Genomic DNA, 7,176 nt, shown 5'->3' on the forward strand with positions numbered 1-7,176 from the left:
CTGGGCCATCTGCTGGGCCTGCAACTCTGCCAGCTAGGCCTAACATATTATACCCGCAAGGTTTAAACAATGCAAAGGCCAGGTACATGTGTAAAACCAGTGAACGACGAATAAAACTATACTTACCTGAAATGCCGCCATCATCTGCGTGGAGCTCGGCTGCCGAGGTGCTATGGGGATGTCGGAGGAGCTCGTGCTGGTTTGTCGAATCTGGCTCAGTCTGGGAACAGAGGATGACTCGATTGCGCTGTTGGCCATCCAGTATCGGCCGTGTTGCTTCCCTCCTCCCAACCTCATCACGAGGTCCGTATCCAGGGGCTGGGTGGCCAGATCAAAGTCCTCCCCATGGCGCATGTGAGCCACCGAGGTGTACTTGGCAAGCTTGGGGTAGATGCTCGCGTTGGTGTACGCGTCGGCCCCGTCCTTCGGGTTGTAGACGTTGTCCGCCGCTGTCGCTGGGCCCTTGTGAGCCAGGGCGTACCCCATGAACTTGTTGATTTCCTGGCCACCATGCGACTGGGACTGCGAGGAAAACACAAAGATGATTACAAGTAATGACAATTGAGCGCTAGAATAAATAAATAAATAGATCAACAGAAGCGTACCCATCTTTCCATGTAGACTGGGAGGGGCCGGTTCCCTTGGTGGTGTGACGACCCTTGCATCTCCAGGCGGCACCTTCGATGGCTTCTGCGCTGAGTGTACGTGTCCTCCGAGACCCACTTGTTCATGATGTCCACCCAGCAGTCTTTGTACTTGGAGCACCAAGCAGGACACATCTGCATGACATCAAGTATTTGACATGTCAGAAGATGAATTGAAGCCTACTTATTTTTCATGGAAGGAATCAGAATGAATGTTTTCTACTTACCTGGAGGTACTGCTCCCTGGTGAGGTCGGTCTCCCTCTGGAGCATCATCTGCCCGGCTTCCCTCTTCCTCACCACCCGGCCAAGCACGTCGGCGTTGTAGGTTCTTGGGGGTACCTGTGCTTCCTCTTCCGAGTTGCCATGTGAAAAGGCTGAGGTTCGATGAACTCTCGACGGTGTTGTGACGAGGGGGTGGATTGTGCACGCTGGGAAGGGTCTCATTATAGTACGCCGTTGTGAAGTTCGACACCTCCTCCAGAATGAATGCCTCTACCATGGAAGCCTCAATTTTGGCTTTATTTCTACACTTTTTCCAAAGAACCTTTAGACACCTCTCGATTGGATAGCACTAACGGGTCTGCACGGGCCCCCCCAAACGTGCCTCGCGCGGTAGGTGCAAAATCAGATGTTGCATCGGCAGGAAGAAGCCGGGTGGAAAGATCATCTCCATCTTGTAGAGCAACAAAGGTGCAAGACGCTCCAGTTCAACAATCGCGGCCCGAGATAACTCCTTGGCACAAAGCTGGCGGAGGAAATAGCTCAACTCTGCCAGTACGCGCCACACTGGCTCGGGGAGGTATCCCCAGGTCATCATAGGAAGGAGACACTGAATCCATATGTGGAAGTCATGACTCTTCATCTCGTTGACTTTCATAGTCTTGAAGTTCACTCCCCTACTCAGATTCGCCGCATACCCATCAGGGAACATTAACGTCTTGATCCACTGCAGTACTTCCTTCCTATTGCCCCTTTTCAGGATGTAATCGGCCGGGCCCCTTTTCCATCTCTTGCCGGGTGCAGGGGTCTTCATCACTAGCTTTGGTCTATCGCACATCTTTTCCACGTCCAGTCTAGCCTTAACGTTGTCCTTTGACTTTTCCTTTATGTCCATGAGTGTTGCCCAGAGTGCCTCAGCGACATTCTTTTCTGTGTGCATTACATCGATGTTGTGTGGAAGAAGAAGGTCCTTGAAGTAGGGGAGCCTAGTCAAGCCCGATATATGAGTCCACATGTGTTCGGTACCATATCCAATAAAACCACCCTTGACTTCATCAATTTGGAGAGCCTCTATCTCGGCAAGGACCTCAGCACCGCCCATAATCTGAGGAATGGGGTCGGTGACTTCAACACCTTTCGTGAAGTGCTTGATGTCTCTTCTGAATTCATGGTTGTTAGGCAGGAATTGACGATGTTTATCGAACGAAGAATACTTGCCACCCTTGTTCAGCCAGGTGAACATCACAGCTGCCTTGCATGTTGGGCAAGGGAACTTCCCGTGAACACACCACACGCTGAATATGCCATACGCCAGGAAGTCATGCATTGAATACTGGTACCACACATGCATTGTGAAGTTCTTCTTTGTAGCTCGGTCGTACGTCAGTAACCCCTTTTCCCAAGCATCTTGCAATTCATCCCACACTGGCTGCATGAACACACCCATATTGTTGCCCGGGTGTCCAGGTATTATCAGCGACAAGAACATGTTCCTGGGTTAAAAAATGACGCCGGAGGGAAGATTGAGGGGGATCACAAAAATGGGCCAACAAGTGTATGGGGCCGCCATCATTCCAAACGGGTTGAACCCATCTGTTGCCAGGGCTACACGTACATTCCGAGCCTCCATAGCTTTGCCAGGATGCATGTCATCGAAGTGCTTCCATGCGTCACCATCCGATGGGTGTATCATCTTGTCAGGACTGTATCTTTTGCCATTCTTGTGCCATGTCATTTGTTTCGCGGACTCCTCTGTCATGTACAGCCATTGGATCCTCGGTAGGAAAGGAAGGTACCATAGGACCTTCTCGGGGATCTTAGACTGTTTCTTCTTGCCATCACTACCGTCTACCTCCACAAACCTAGAGGCGTTGCACTTTGGACAGTGTGTTGCTTTCTCGTGGTCTCCCCTAAATAGGACGCACCCGTTCGGACAAGCATGGATCGACTCATATGGCATCTTAAGTGCACAAAGGAGTCTCTATGACTCATACGTGTTCTTCGGCAGGATGTGACCCTCTGGAAGCAGTTTGCCCAAAACTGTCAACATGGCATCGAAGCCGTCTCGACTCAGGCTCAATTGCGACTTCAACGCTATTAGGCGTGAAATGGCATCCATTTACGAAACCATTGTCTTCTCGTGAAGGGGCTTCTGTGCCGAATCCAGCATGGCTAAGAACGCCTTTGCGGTTTCCTCTGGATCCTCCTCCTCCTCCAATCCTTCAACGAACCGTGCATCGTGAAAGTCTGCCATCATGTCTGCCATCCCGGCATCTCCATCATACTCCTCGAGGCGTGGTCTCACCACCTCCTCTCTAATACGATCGTCTTCACCATGGTAGATCCAGCGGGTATAGTTTGCAATGAATCCGTGCTTGTAAAGATCTCTCACCACCTGACTCTTTCGTTTTCTTTTCGTGTTCTTACATTTGCTGCAGGGACACAGCATCCGACTCGACCCTTTAGCAACCCTGCCAAATGCATGCTCCAGGAAATGACCGGTCCCCCTAACCCATTCATGGCTCTTACTTGCGTAGCCCGTGTACATCCACTCACGGTTATGCATCATCTGTCATTATTCCTTCCGATCGGTGCGGTGCGTCCGAAGCAGCGTAGAGCCTAACCCCACCCGCATCATCGCCGATACCAGTTTCATGGATTCTCCGCGCTGCAAGCTTTGCAGCGACCACCGCATTCGAGGCTGCTATACGCACTACACTGTGCATCTCTGGCCTCCATGTGTGTGTGTGTCTATCTATCTATCTATCTATATAATATATATATTATCTATCTATCTATCTATATAATATATATATATATATATATATATATATATATATATATATATATATATATATATATATATATATATAATATTAGATAGATAGATAGATAGATAGACACACACGCGTAGACTAGTTTACGTCGGAAGGAGCCCTTGCGCAATCACTACTACTCTATGTACCCCCTTGCCGGCCAACAAGACCCCACACATGCATTCCATCCCTCTCTCATCCAGGTCAGCTCCACGTCGTACGGTTTTACTTAAACACACTGCAGCCACGTACTCACTCCTGTCCGTCCGTCCGTACGCGTCGCCTGCCGCATCCTCGGATTTACGCCGCCCGCGGGAGAAACGTCCAGTACCAGATCTCGATCCAGGTCCAAAAGCAGGGTGGTTTTCAATTTTCATCGGAGATGTTTGCTGAGGCGGCGCGCTGCTGCTGTCGCCGGCCGGCAGCGCGCAGTGTCGCCACTTGCGAAGGCCGGTGCGGTGGACGGGATCGATGATCGATTGGCAGACGCAGAAATTAGGGTTCAAAGCTGCGATAGAGCCAAGCCAAGGAGGTAAAATATTCGGTTTTCATAGTTGATGTACGGTACTGCATACAGGGGCATATTTAACTACTCCTTTTTTCCAAATTGTTTTTTGGTACGTTCATTTTCCAAGGTATCTAGACATACGGTAACATCCCAAATGTTAAAAAGCAGTTAAAACTTAGTCATGAGCATCATTATGCATAATCATCAAGTATTGTTTCATTAATACATTCTATGTTTCAATTATGCCATGTCCATATATTGCATATGTATGATTTATATGTTGCAATTGTGATGTTTCATATGTTACATGAAATGATGTCAATATTAGTAATTAAGAAACTTTGTGAATTTATACATGTGAATTTGCTTAAATAAGTAAAATTTTATTAAAATGAAATTTGTAGTACAAAGTGTGCTTTATAATGTAGAATCAAAATTCAAAGGTGATTTTAAGTCAAACATGTTTAATTTGGAGCCCAAAGATTGGATTTGAGGGTGATTTTCTAACAGCCATTTATGCCAAAGTCGTTGAGAATAAGCTATTAATTTCAATTTTGGGTAGTTTTTAAATCCATTTTCATGAATAAAATTGGTACAACTTTTGTTTCATTGCTTGGTCCTATACTTGAGTTATGATACTGTGCAATTGGTTATTAAATTTGATAGATGTTTAACCTCTAATTAATTACCAAAGTTGCTTAACCAAACCAAAATTTTCAAACTCTTCCGAAATCAGTTTCAAAGTACCTCTGTTCCTCATTCAAATTCTCTCTAACCATTTAGAATTAGAGCTCGAGTCTGTAAACAAAGTTGGAGAGGACATCTAGATGAGCAACTTTGATTAAGGAAGTCTTTGAAGTTGCTACTGAGAACCTAGAGAAAAAGGAAGAAGAATATGCCCTGTCAGACATGAGCAGTACCCCTGTGTCGTCCCTCTCTTTTCTCCCTCTCTCTTTGTTCACCGGCGTCCGCCATGGCCGCCGTGGCGTTTCTCGCGCATGGACGCGTGGCTGCCTGCGTGGACGTGCTCGTGAAGACGCTGGAGTGCTGGAGTTCGCCTCCTCGCCCTTTAAAACGCCAAGCGCCGTCCACCGTCGTCTCTTTTCTTCCTCTGCTCCATCACCGGCCGTTTCCCTTCAACGGCAAAATTCACCACTCTCTCTCGCCCTCCATTCAATTGCTCGCGAGCCTAGCTTCGTCTCGCCCTCGCACACCTCCTTGACCTGCTTGCGCCATCTCTCGCCGTCAGGAGTGGCCGCGCGCGCCGTTTCCGTCGCGGTAGCGCCGCCATGGCCGCCGAGCTCAACCTCACCGTGGCCAGCACGCATCTCTGCAGATCCCTCCCTACCAATCCGTGTTTCTAGCTCCTTATGTTACCGCTATGCTCACCATCCTTTTGGTTTTATCTCTATCGCACAGGAGCCACTGGAACGTGACCTCGCCATCGGGTTCGTGCCGCCGCACCCGCCCTCAACGACGGCAATGCATCTTCGCCGCGATGACGCCCCAATCACCTAGATAAACATGATCGCAGTGAGTCACTGGTGCTTACCGCCGCCTTAGTTTAACCGCTACTGGTCCCTCGTCTCCAGCGTGTCGCCGCCGTGCCGTTGAAGCCGCCATGGCCGGCGCTGTGCTTGCCGCGAAACCCTAACTGATCGTTTAGTACCTTGGATCGATGCGCCATGGTGTGGGGGGCACATTTGTGCCCTTATCGTCGCCGACCAGCTCACCGCCGGCGAGATGCGCCGCTTACCCGCCGGCACGCTGCGTTCAAGGGCGGGACTGGGTTGGTTTGACCCTGGCCTCACGTGTCAATGAGAGAGGGTAGGAGAGAGGTGGGTGAGAAAAGTCCTGGTGCAGGGAAAATGCATTTATCTTTTCCAAGAATGATTAAAAATGCAGTTTCTTTCTAAATTCATAACTAAATGTAGGAGAATGATAAAAAATATGAAACTTTGTGAGTAGCTTTGTTATGATATTCTATATCCATTAAAAATATTATTTGGTCATTTTCAGTAATTTGGTATGCTTAAAAATTTCATCTTTTAATTATAAAATGCTCCTTATGTTATTTTTCTAGGCTAAAATAATTATCCTTTAATCCTGAAACTTTTTGTGTAAATGTCATGTGCTAATATATACCTTCACAAAAAGTTTGGTACTGTTTTGAGTTACTTAATTTGGTTAATTAATTTAAATGTGTTTAAATGTCTTTTCCATGATTAAATAAATACCTAAATGATTTAGAAAAATACTAAATGAATTTGGTGCATTTTGGATATTGTTTGTGGACCATGGAGCATCCAAACCCCTGTTGTTCCTTGGCAATGGAATTACTTGCTTGATATATTTTGAATCAACTTGTTATATAATAAATAAAATGGTTTAATTAAATGTTTACTTTTATAATTCTTTATAATGCTCATGAGTTAAGGAAAATGTTAATCACTTTTTGTTGGTCCATGCTAAGTTAATCCTTTCATGATAGATAACTAATTAACTCGTTAGTTAATAAATAAATTAGTCCACTCAAATGACTAGTTAGTAAGTGCATGTGATTAGATCATGTGATGATCCTTATTTGCTCTCATGGTTGAACTTCGTGTAATGTTTATTTAAATACCTTGCCATGCTTCACTAGTATAATGTGCTAAGTGTTACTTTCTTGGTAACCACATAATTAACTTGTTAATCAAATAATTAAAATGCTATGTGAAGCATGACCCTAGTTGTACCGCGAAGGAAAGTTGTATTCAACTTTCTTAGAGTAGTTTAAGTTATGTTATGCACTTATGTATCTCTCATTATGCATCATGTCTATGCATTCTATCCTGCTAAGCATGCATCATTATTACGTGTAGTGTACGAGAGTGAGAAGACTCGTGTTGATCAAGTTTCGGAGAAGGTCCATCCACCAGTGGTGTTGGTGTCGAGTCTGACTACTAGATCTTTTTGTGGAATCTAACCTTCTCTGCAACGCAGGC

Source organism: Miscanthus floridulus, chromosome 16, assembly GCF_019320115.1.
Source record: "Miscanthus floridulus cultivar M001 chromosome 16, ASM1932011v1, whole genome shotgun sequence".
NCBI classification, from domain to species: Eukaryota; Viridiplantae; Streptophyta; class Magnoliopsida; order Poales; family Poaceae; genus Miscanthus; species Miscanthus floridulus.